The 12,272-nt window shown below is 36.3% G+C and overlaps 1 protein-coding gene across 3 annotated transcripts in view; it reads left to right on the top strand.

The window, feature by feature from the left end:
• Nucleotides 1–12,272, top strand: part of GRIA2 (glutamate ionotropic receptor AMPA type subunit 2) — a 159,717-nt gene that overhangs the window by 68,369 nt on the left and 79,076 nt on the right. The window lies entirely within an intron of this gene.

Raw genomic sequence — 12,272 nt, 5'->3', positions numbered from 1 at the left:
TACCCTCTAGGCCCATGCATGTTGTCACAAATGGCAAGATCCCATCAATTTTTTTACAAAAAGTTTATTCATTTATTTTTGAGAGAGAGAGCAAGGGAGAGGCAGAGAAAGGGAGTGAGAATCCCAATTTCACGACTGTGAGATCATGACCTGAGCCAAGATCAAGAATCAGATGCTTAACCAACTGAGCCACCCAGGTGCCTCTTACCATTTTTTTATGAGGGAATAATACTCCATTGTGTGTGTGTGTGTGTGTGTGTATACATATAAATTATTATGTACATATGTGTGTGTGTGTGTATACACCACATCTTCTTTATCCATTCATCTATCAAAGGACGCTTGGATTTTTTTCATATCTTGGCTATAAATAATGGAAATAAATAATGGTTGTAAATAGTGTATATAGATGATATAAATAATGTTATAATAAACATAGGGCAGCATATACCTTTTTGAATTAGGGTTTTCATTTTCTTTGGGTAAATACCCAGCAGTGGAATAACTGGATCATTTGGTATTTCTATTTTTAGTTTTTTGAGGAACCTCCATACTGTTTTCCCCAGTGGCTGCACCAATTTCAATTCCCACCCACAGTGCACAAGAATTCTATTTTCTTCACATCCTTGCCAGCACTTATTTCTTGTCTTTTTGTTTCTAGCCATTCTGACAGGTGTAAGGGGATATCTTATTGTGGCTTTGATTTGCATTTCTGTAAGTCTTCTTTGGAAAAATGCCTATTCAGGCCCTCTGTACATTTTTAATTGGATTATTTGCTTTTTTGGCATGGAGCCATATAAATTCCTTTTATATTTTGGATACTAACCCCTCTTTGGATATATCATATGCAAAAATATCTTTTCCAACTCAGTAGGTTGCCATTATTGTTCTGTTGATGGTTTTCTTCACTGTGCAAAACTCTTAATTCTGGTGTAGTCCCGAAAGTTTATTTTTGTCTTTGTTTTGCTCACCTGAGGAGACATATCTAGAAGAATGTTGCTGAGTTTGATGTCATGGAAATTACTGCCTGTGTTTTCTTTTAGGAGATTTATGGTTTCTTGTCTCACATTTAGGTCTTTAATCCATTTTGAGTTTATTTTTGTGTATCGTGTAAGAAAGTGGTCCATTTTCATTCTTTTTTATGTAGCTGACCAATTTTCTCAGCACCATTTTTTGAAGAGACTGCCTTTTTTTCTTTGTATATTCTTCCCTCTTTTGTCATAGATTAATTGTCCATACAAATGTTGGTTTATTTCTGGGCTCTCTATTCTATTCCATTGATCTATGTGTCTATTTTTTGTGTTAGTACCATACTTTTTGATTGCTACACCTTTGTAGTGTATCTTGAAATCTGGCATTGTGTTACCTCCAGCTTTGTTATTCTTTCTCAAGATTGCTTTAGCTATTCAGAGTCTTTTATAGTTCCATATATATTTTAGTATTATTTGTTCTAGCTAAGGGAAAAAGACTATTAGTAATTCCACTTTTAATAATCTGTCCTGCAAAAATATTAGCACAGGTGCACAAGGGTGAACCTACAGACATGTTTGCTGCAGCCTTATTTATAATAGCAAAAATACTAGATTTATTTATTTATTTATGTATTTGTTTATTTATTTATTTATTTTCAATATATGAAGTTTATTGTCAAATTGGTTTCCATACAACACCCAGTGCTCATCCCAAAAGGTGCCCTCCTCAATACCCATCACCCAATAACCATCACCCACCCCCCATCAACCCTCAGTTTGTTCTCAGTTTTTAAGAGTCTCTTTTGCTTTGGCTCTCTTCCACTCTAACCTCTTTTGTTTTTTTCCTTCCCCTCCCCCATGGGTTTCTGTTCAGTTTCTCAGGATCCACATAAGAGTGAAACCATATGGTATCTGTCTTTCTCTATATGGCTTATTTCACTTAGCATAACACTCTCCAGTTCCATCCACGTTGCTACAAAGGGCCATATTTCATTCTTTCTCATTGCCACGTAGTACTCCATTGTGTATATAAACCACAATTTCTTTATCCATTCATCAGTTGATGGACACTTAGGCTCTTTTCATAATTTGGCTATTGTTGAGAGTGCTGCTATAAATATTGGGGTACAAGTGCCCCTATGCATCATTACTCCTGTATCCCTTGGGTAAATTCCTAGCAGTGCTAAAAATACTATATTTAGATTGTAAATGACAGTCTACATATCTTAGTTAGGTAATATTGATGAAATGGTGATATGTCCAAACCAGAGAATGCTAGGGAGTAGTTTCAAAGAATGAGCTAAGCCTCTATCAACATGGTAATTTCTTTGTCAAATGTCAAAGCCAGTCACAGGACAATTGTTCTGTGCTCTCGTTAATTAAAAACATAACAAAATCAGAAACAGACAAAATCAACTCCAACCAGAACTAACGGTATGGAAGTATACATGCCAAGGGGTTGTTAATAGGGGTTGCTTTTGAGAAAAGTAGGAGTGAAGGGGAATGATAGCTTTTTATTGAATATACTCATTTAAATTTGTGTAAGAGTCTATTCCTATTATTTTTGAGTAATAAACATTTTATTTATGTTACTAAGACATGTAAGGGCCCAAACATAAGTACCTTACTAATCTTTTCTCGAGGAAACTCTTCACACCATTCGTTCTGTTCTTGCTCCTCTTTTTGACGTGAGTATAACAATGAAGCAGACCTTTGGACAATGTTAGAGCAAAGCGCCATGTTCCCTTAACAAACATTCGGTCATCATTTTATCAGGACCAGTGCATCAAGTGTGAGTGAGTCCACTGTGCTAAAGTTAAGGCCTCCAATTACTTAGCAATTTAGGAATGTAGGCTAATGGCCCAGAGCATTTCTTAGTACATTTACATAATTGCTTGTTATATGATATTCAAAACCTTTTTCTTCGTTTAATAAACCTTTATGAGTTAACGTATAAACGCTGAGGCATATAAGTGAGGCATATAACCCTCTCACTTGCCAAAAAACGGGTGAGCAAGAAAGTCTTGTGAAAGCTTCAGAAACACTTTGAACCATCCAAAAGCAAGAAAGTTATCAGATCTAATTTGAGAGCATCCAGACAGGTAAAGGCAATAAAGTTCTCTTTTCCTTTTTTGCACGTCACCTAAAGGAAGATTCTTTTAAGTTGAAACCTCCTAGTTATTTGAAAAGTTTTCAATTTTTTTAAAAGACTTTTATCACAAAAGCTAAAATGTTTATTTGTACTGAAATATCATCAAATCTATATTTGGAAAAATGTAGTCCTTCCATTTTGTAGTTTCTAATTACAATCAGACACTAAGAGACTTGATATTTCTTTAGACATCAAGATCAAGAGTGGCTGTGGAACCGAGATAGACATGAAATAGAAAAGCAAAAAATTGAAGGAACAAACGGGATAAACGGAAAGTACGATAAATATGAAAAGAAGAAAGAGTAAAAGAGAGAAAGACTGATAAACTTGCAGCGAATGCTAGAATTTAATCCACAAAAAGTTATCCTATCTCACACTCGATTTTTGCAGGAGTTAAGTTTGCGATGAATAATAAGTAGGTACTACCTGATGTTTTGTACAATTTCTCTCTTTGATGTTCGGCCGTACAGGCTCAGGTTTGAGCTCGATGGGACCTCTGAGGGCACTGAGACATTTGAAAGCTGCAATTTGCCAGAAGCACACAGCTGGCTGGTGTCACAGCTGGGATTCGATGCCAGGCCTCCAGAAATTCGTCCTGGCGCTCTTTATCCACAATATTCAAATTGTATCAGGGCATGCGGTGCCCAGAATTTACATAGAGCAGAGAGTAGAGCTCTGTGTATTTATGAGGAGGAAATACATGTCCGAGGAAGAAGAATGGGACTATCTTTTGTGAAATAGCATCTTACATAAACAGAGGTAATTCTCTTTCGTTTATGTGTCCAGAACCCATCATTAAAATTCACATAAGAGTTATTGCCTATTACTGCCAGTTCTACTATTGCTTGCTATCCCCGATGATGAATGAAGCCAGAATAAATGTTATAGATTTTTTAAAGCTGCATATAATATGGGCTACAGCAATAAACTTACGACATTTCACCTCACTCAGCAAACATAACACGAAGGTCAGGAAAAATAAATGTTTGTGAGAGGGGAAAGAAACAATATATTATTACAACTTCATAGTCTTCTACTCCTGGGTGATGATGCTGCATCACATTTAATATTTATATGAAAAATGGGCTCAAAATATATGCAGAGGAGAAGCAATTTATCATAGCAAAGATTTGTGGCAGGGCTAAAGGAAAAATCATCAGTGAGGCAATTTATAGAAAATGTCATTGTGGTGTCTGTGTATTATTCTTCACATTTTCTTTGAATCATTTAGTGTTTCATGCAATAGCTATATACTGGGTGTCTTTGGTAGGAACCGTGCTGGCCTCTAAGGAGCAGGAGTGGATGGAGAGAGAGGTAGGCTTTTGAAGAGATGAGAGTTTGGTAAGAGGTGCTAATTTCCAGCTCTCACGTGGGAGATCCCTCTCGTCAAGTGACAGTAAAAGAAGGTTCTCCCATAGATAATGTATGCTTTAAAATAATCCCATTAATGGAAAGTAGTTAGTTTTACTCCATTTGATTTTGAAAAAAGTCTATTGTATTTACTTGAATTTTCCAAAAAGAGAGGAAAGAAAAAAGGAAGTAGTTTCATTTTTAATATTTCCCCACATTTTTACATGGAAAGCAAATGTTACGTGTGCCATTATGGTACCAGAATTACATTTTTTGAAGGAATACTTGCTGTTTATGGTAAGTTCCCAGGCTTGAACAGGTCCATCAGATTATATAAGTAAGACATTTGAGATTGTGAGAATACCTGAGGATATTGTCAAGTGCACAATGTATTACTGGACATATGTCCAAGACAAAGAAGTTCACTTCTTTCATTTAGCTTTCCAGAAGCATCTGTGCTATTTATTTTTTAAGGTTAGGAACTTTCTCTCTCGGTGCAACTTCTCCGTATATCAAATATATTTTGAAGCTTAGAATAATAAAATTTCACAGATACTCCAAGGATCGTCTTCTCATAGTAATGATCATGGTGTTTTTGTTTATCTATTATGAGAACCGAGAGCCTAAATTTCACAGGTAATTTTAAATGAATACTACTTATTTTGCAATATGATAGTAAAGTATGAAAATATTCTCCTGACATGACTACCCCAGGACCAACAGAAGTGAGATTCCATCAGAGAAAGCTCTTTTATATTTTTGTTATCCAGTTGGCTCAGATCACATCTTTGTTTGACAAATATTTAACGATACGCTTGTGAAAATTCCTGAATTGAGTGTTGTAAAGAATACAAAAATCCCTATCCTTGGATTTTTTGTCATTAGCAATTTATTTAAACACTTCTGTTTTCCCTGGCACTTCTCTTCATAGTCTCTCATTTAAACTTTAAACCATTCCTCTAAGTGAGGCAGAATAAATTAATATCCTCATTGAAAAGGCTAGTAAACCGGCTCAGGTTCTGTGATCCCTCTACCAGATGACCAAGGGAAGTTGAAACTTGACTCCAATTCAGGTATTCTTATTTTGTTCTCACACTGAACCCTGCTCTCAAGGAGGTCACAAAACCCACCCCACCCCCACAGACAAATAACATGCACAAACACACACTCACCCAAACATACTGGACCTCATACTGTACCTCCCACGAGGGAGGTAAAGGCAGAGTGTTGATGAGGTTCATTATGAGGGAAAATCATATTCAGTTGATGGTAAGCAGGACCCCCTTCATGGAAGAATTGGTATTTTATTACATGACATTTTTCAAGTCCCCACTGTGTGCCAAGTATGTGAGATAAACAGCACTGCATTCTCTGCCTTCAGTTAGCCCAGAGTTCATGGGCAAAGACAGACAATTATAACTCAGGCTAACATGCAGAAATGCAGATTGCTTTAGAATCACATGTAGGAGGGGCATGTACCACTCAGAGCAGGTAACACCTGAGCAATATTATGTCAGTTATTGTCTAAGCAATGGGGAGACAATGATGGATTTTACACAGGAGGGTTATGTCTGCCATGATAAGAAAGAGATTTATTATGGGGCGCCTGGGTGGGTCAGGCTCAGTTGGTTAAGTGTCTGACTTCGACTCAGGTCACGATCTCACGGTTGTGAGTTCGAGCCCGGCGTCTGGCTCTATGCTGACAGCTCAGAGCCTGGAGCCTGCTTTGGATTCTGTGTCTTGCTCTCTCTCTGCCCCTCCCCTGCTCGCATGCTGTCTCTCTCTCTCTTTCTCAAAAATAAACATTAAAAAAAGAGAGATTTATTATAAAGGGGGCTATTTGGGAAGTTATTTCAGCAATCCAGTCAATATATGGTTGAGGGCCATATTAAGTCAATGCCAGGGGCAGCTGAAGAGTACAGCTTTGAGAAGTCAAAGGGGCAGTGTTGGTAACCATTTGTATGCTGGGGATTAAGGAAAAGAATTCCGGAGTGATCTTCACATTATGAAAAGATGGGCTTTATTTTAATACATGAACACTTGCCTTATGGAATTGGTGAATTTTATGCTAAAGAAGAATGCAAGTAAAATCCTGGCACATGATTAGTGAATCGTTAAATATCAACATTGATTAGAGCATGGAATATATTAAGTAGGGAGGTCAAGAGACACTTTTTTAAAAAATGGTTTTTAATGTTTATTTATTTTTGAAAGAGAGAGACAGAGTATGAGCGGGAGAGGGGCAGAGAGAGAGGGAGACACAGAATGCAAAGCAGGCTCCAGGCTCTGAGCTGTCAGCACAGAGCCTGATGCAGGGCTCAAACTCACAAATCACGAGATCATGATCTTAGCCTAGGTCAGACACTTAACTGGCTGGCCCACCCAGGTGCCCCAAGAATTAAACATTTTAATTAAAAATTATACTGGCAAGGAAATAAATATGAAATAATCTTAAAAATACATGATTTAAAAAAGAATCATATGCAGTATATTTATTATATATATATATATATATATATACACTACGTGTGAATATATGTATATATATACATATATACACAGAGTAATCAGTATATTTGCTGCTTAGTAAGATACAATATATTTACAGTACATATTTTCTCAGTAAATAAGCAGATAAAGGGAGACAACTTTGATGATGGTTCAGATTTGGGAAACATGTACAAGAAGTTGAATTTGACCTTATTAAAAGGGGTGAGATCACAAAGACATAGACTGTAAAGGACAAAGAAAAACAATTGGAGAATGTCTTATGTGTTTTAGGAAGACTAAGATGACAAGAGTATGAACTGAAGGAGGGAGAGAGGAGGTGGGGACAGTTCAGCTTGGCAGAACCAGGAAGAAGGAAAATGAAGGTGAAGGTGTAAGAAACACATATGAAGTATACAATACAAGCTTCCTGTAAGTAGGGACCTGACCTGTCACACTTAATGTCGTTTCCCCAATTCCTAGAACAGTGTATAGTTGGTTCTCAAAAATACATGGTGAATGTGGAATGGATGATGTAGAATAAAATGGAGATGACTAGAAATGTCATAAACAGGACAAAGACGAATAATGAATTAATTATTCTGAAATATAGAACATCGATGATGACAAGACTTACGGTGCCATGAGCAGAAAGGAAAAAATCAACACAAACACATGATTTTTAGGATACAATTTTCGGGGTTTTTTCCTGCTTGTTTATATAGTTGAATGATAGAGAATTAGACATTTTCCAGTGGGTGTTACTGGAGGGTGAGGGATGGGAGCTAAGCTATCAATTCCAGCGAAGGTAGACTGTATCTATCTTGTGTGCTGTAACATTTTCTAAACCCAACCCCATGCTCATCACATCAAATGTTTACAGTATGTATTTGTTCAGTAAATAAATAGATAAAGGGAGACAGAAGACTTGCCAGTGAACTTGTGGGAAGCATACATAACAAGTTGAATTTGACCTTGTTAAAAGGAGTGAGACCACTGAGAGACAAGATGTAAAAAGAGAAGGACAAACAATTGGAAGACAGGTCCTTGGAGAATGCCTTTTTAATTTGGGATGTGAAAAAAAAAATGGTAAGACAGTGAAAGGTAATTAGAGGGAGAGGAAAAGTACCAAGATGGTATGATTTTACATTGGCAGCAATGTGGAGAAGAGATTGGAGGAGAACAAGCCTAATACCAAGAAAGCGAGAGAAAGAGAGAGAATTTCAAGATGCAAGGTTTTTATTAATAAATTTAGAGAAGCTAGGAAAGCTTGATCTGAGAAAAAGATGATTTGATTTGGTGACTAGGAGATCATTATCGACAAATGATAAGGAAATTTCAATAGTAAAGTCAGGGTCAAAGCTTGTAAGGGGTTAATGTCAGAAGTTCAGTGATGAAAGAAGAGAGATTTTCAGTGACCTCCGTGTTTTGAAGTCAGGATTGCTTGGTGACGTAGCTTTTACCAGACTTCGCACAGGTTGCAAAGGGGCTGTTACCATTACTGCTTATAAAGCAGCCTATGTCATTTCATTGAAGTTAATGGCAATTTAGTATAAAAAATGTAAAACAAAAATAAAACATGCCTTGTTCTTTTTCTCCATTTCCACTAAATAACCATGTGAGTTTCTCCAGACTGTACCGAGTACGCTACATTAGCAGCACCAAGGAGCGGAATGACCCAAGAGGAAAAGAGGGGAGGTGGTTGCACCATCAGCATTGTTATTGGCTCATATCATCTGGGCTTGTAATAAAAAGTGAATAATCAGCAAGTTACTTTTACCCAGGAGATGATCAGTTCTGCTGTTTGACCTAAAGTGTCTTTTAAAAGGACTTCCCTTTGCTGAGTTTCTCAAAGTTCATATTAAATATTTCATTCAAGCAGAGCTCAGTACGGGCATCTTTACCCACTACTCTGCAATCAGTTTTGAGTCTTAAGACGTGGATGCAATTCTAATGTTAATCAGCATAATCATGCAGAAATTTTTAACAGTGTCTCAGAAGGCAGTGGTATGGTCCATGGAGCTAGAGGTGAAACTGAGCTTTTCTGTTCCTTCCTCTGCCTCCAGAGATGACATAGGGAAAGAAGGAATATATGTAGTGTGCTGTTATTGTCTAACTAATTTTAGAAAGCTATCTTTGGAATTATTTCTATTGCTTGTGACATATTATTTGGATATTCTCAGCAATAGTAAATCCTCTGTCTTTGAAAATGGATATAAGTTGGGAGATAGCTTTAAAGTTTGCACCGATTGCTGGGAAATAAAGTTGAGATCATAATGAATAATTTTATTCTGATCAAGTGAGGAGTAATTTTGAGGCCGTGCACGTAATGGTTTTGTGTATCGTGTTGGTAGGGTCATGTGTTATCTATCTGTGTTATATTGGGAAAAGCATCAGTAGAATGCAAAAATACTCTTGAGTACTTTGGGCTTGGGATGTTAGAAGCGTGACACTAAGGTTTTTTTTGTTGTTGTTGTTACTTTGTTTGTTTGTTTGTTTTAATCTTGAGATGATACACAAAATACCTCAGCTCAAGTCAGCATTCTGATTGATATCTGTTGTAAATCTCAGTGATATCCTTATCATGTTTGGGAACAGGGGCAGTGACTGAGAGGGAAATGAGCAATGTTGACCAAATGACTGTTGTATGTGTAGCAAAGGGACATTAAAAGGGAAATATTTAGAAAAACAAGAAGATATCTACAAATAAGACAATTGAATATGTAGCACGAAGAAGTAAAGGACAAAGGAGGAGGGTTTGGATGGACCAAGGATAGTCAAGAAAGAAAGGCCAATGTTACAAAATTATGCTCATTGGAGAATTAGCTGATTTGCCTGAAAAAAAGTGCCTTTTGAATCAGGTGAATTGTAATTTCTTGAGAAGTGTTGTACAGCTTGTGCCTGTTGTTGGGCCGAAGCCAAGTGTTTCCAGATGGCCACTATAACCAGGAGGCCCCTTGACAACTCACTTCAGAGTCTAAAACAAATGGAAAATGAAAGGTATGGCTCCTTATTAAGATTGTCTATTCATTCAAACGGGGGCATCCTTTATCAAGCATTCTGCTGATGCTGTGGCTGCTATTCCCATCACAGAAGCTATTTCACTTAAGATGAGAAAAAGAAGTCTCATTAATAAATCATATCGCCCGATGTTCCTATGGTATTTAGATGACATGCCAACACTTCACAGGAAATGAAATAAAATGGATCCAGAGAGAATTTTATAGCAGTTTCCCCTCTTTATATGTCATATGGAATCATCAACTTCTGAACAAACTTAAGATTTAAGATGTACATGTCAGTACACATATATCTATGTATAAAATAAGAAATCACCACAGGATTTGCCTAGAAGGTCTTAACAATGAAAGGGTTTTTTCACGTATGTGAAGAATGAGCCTAGTCAAACACATTAAAGGTTGTTTTCAACTTCTGTACTCAGATGAGGACAAATTATGAACATAAATAAAGGGCAGAAGTTTCATCTCTATTTTATGTTAAAGTGTGAAATGTAAAGAAATATATTCAGTTGTTTTCTGAGATATATTAAACTATTCTCCAGAAGATTGGTAATAAAGAAGGAGATGTTGATTGATATATAATACAGATATAACCTAGAAATCCAAGAAACTTTATGTCAGAAAGATAGGAGTGGGTTGAAAATTAGTAAATATGTAAAGGAAAATGGGTATATTTGATAAATAGAAGTCACTCAAAGAAATAGCCTGTCTTGCTTTCCTTTCCTTTCATATCATATATAGTTGCTAAAAATTATTGCCTATTATGTACTGATTGTCTGGAATTGGTTATTAAAATCTGTATGTATTTTAGCAATGCTGTTATTCATGAAACACATCTATTTTTTCTACAGATATTTTATTTCTGAAAGGGAATAAAATTAAATACGATTGTATTGGTCTTATCCCTTAAATGGGATTAATTAATTTGAGAAGATGGTTGGTATTATGCTCTGGGTTGTTAGCTTATGTTACTGGATAGTTTATTTCCATTCCTTGGATTGAACTGATCCTTGAGATTAAAACAGTATCAGCTATGCAATCATTTAAAGCCATGTGGTTGACCTGAATTGGTGGCTTTAAACATTGTGGCATGGGTGGTTTCTATAGGGAATTTCAGAGGAATCAGTCTTGGACAAAGTAACCCTTACTTCTCTTAGAGATAGTTTCAAATTTGTGTTTCAAAAAATCATTCTGGCCCTATTGTGGAGAATTGAATGGAGAGGAAATATTGGAGAAAGGAAGAAAGATGGGGAGGTTTTCCAGTAATCCAAGTGAGAAAAGCAGTATTACCCATTACTTAAAAGCATGGACTTCGGCTCCAGACTGCCTATGTTTTAATACAGCAATCTTCCACTTACTAGCTGTATGACTTTGGGAAAATAATATAATCTTCCTGTGTTTCAACTTTTCAATCAAAATTCTTATTTGGGAATAATAATAGCTCCAGCCTCAAGAGTTCTAATGAGAAATAAATGAGTTAAAGTAACGTAGATCATGCCAGGCACAAGGCAAGTACAGTGTAAGTAGGGGCCATTAGTGAACTAGGATGATTGGAATGGAGAGACAAATAAGTGGTCCACATCTGAGTATATATAGGTATCAGGATAAACGATAATTAGTGATAGTCCAACTGTGGGGGAGGGGGTAGGAGAAGGCATTGTCATATGTAATTTACCAAAATAAAAATATCCATTAGAAGGTAAAGGACTGTGGAACAATGGGGACTTTCAATTAAAATATCATTTTTTTTTTTAAGAATCATGGTCCTAAGTCAAAATATTTTGGTGATATTGTTTGTTTTGTATGGAGTAGAACATACAGGTAAGTTAAGTCCCTGAGAAAGATTAAAATTAGAAGTTCAGAACTCCACTTAACTGCTACTTGACTTGAGAGAGCCTAAGTGAGAGGTCTCTTTCTGGTGAGACCTGTCTCTTTGTGTATGATGTGAGTCTTGCATCTGTTTTCTCCTAAAGAACTTTCATTCAGCCTTAGAACTCTTCATGTGCACTCTGACCTTCTAGTGTGAAAGCGTCATTAACACAATAAATCCTTTTAAACAATCAGATATTAGAGGCAATGAGATGTTATGAATGTGTATACATGTCAGGTAATTGCACTTTGTTCTTTTTATACATAATGATTGTTGCTTATACTTTTTTTCAATAGGGCTGTCCTAAAATAGTTGCCACTTACAAGATTTGTTCAAGAATAATGTATATATTTTCTTGCAGCAAAAATTACTTTTTAATGCTATATAATTCTTTGAATTCCTCAGAGAGAGTGCTAAGTAAA

The sequence above is a fragment of the Prionailurus viverrinus genome, chromosome B1 (genome assembly GCF_022837055.1).
Source record: "Prionailurus viverrinus isolate Anna chromosome B1, UM_Priviv_1.0, whole genome shotgun sequence".
NCBI classification, from domain to species: domain Eukaryota; kingdom Metazoa; phylum Chordata; class Mammalia; order Carnivora; family Felidae; genus Prionailurus; species Prionailurus viverrinus.
Note: the sequence above shows the minus strand (reverse complement) of the source record. Positions and strands in the feature narration are given on the sequence as shown.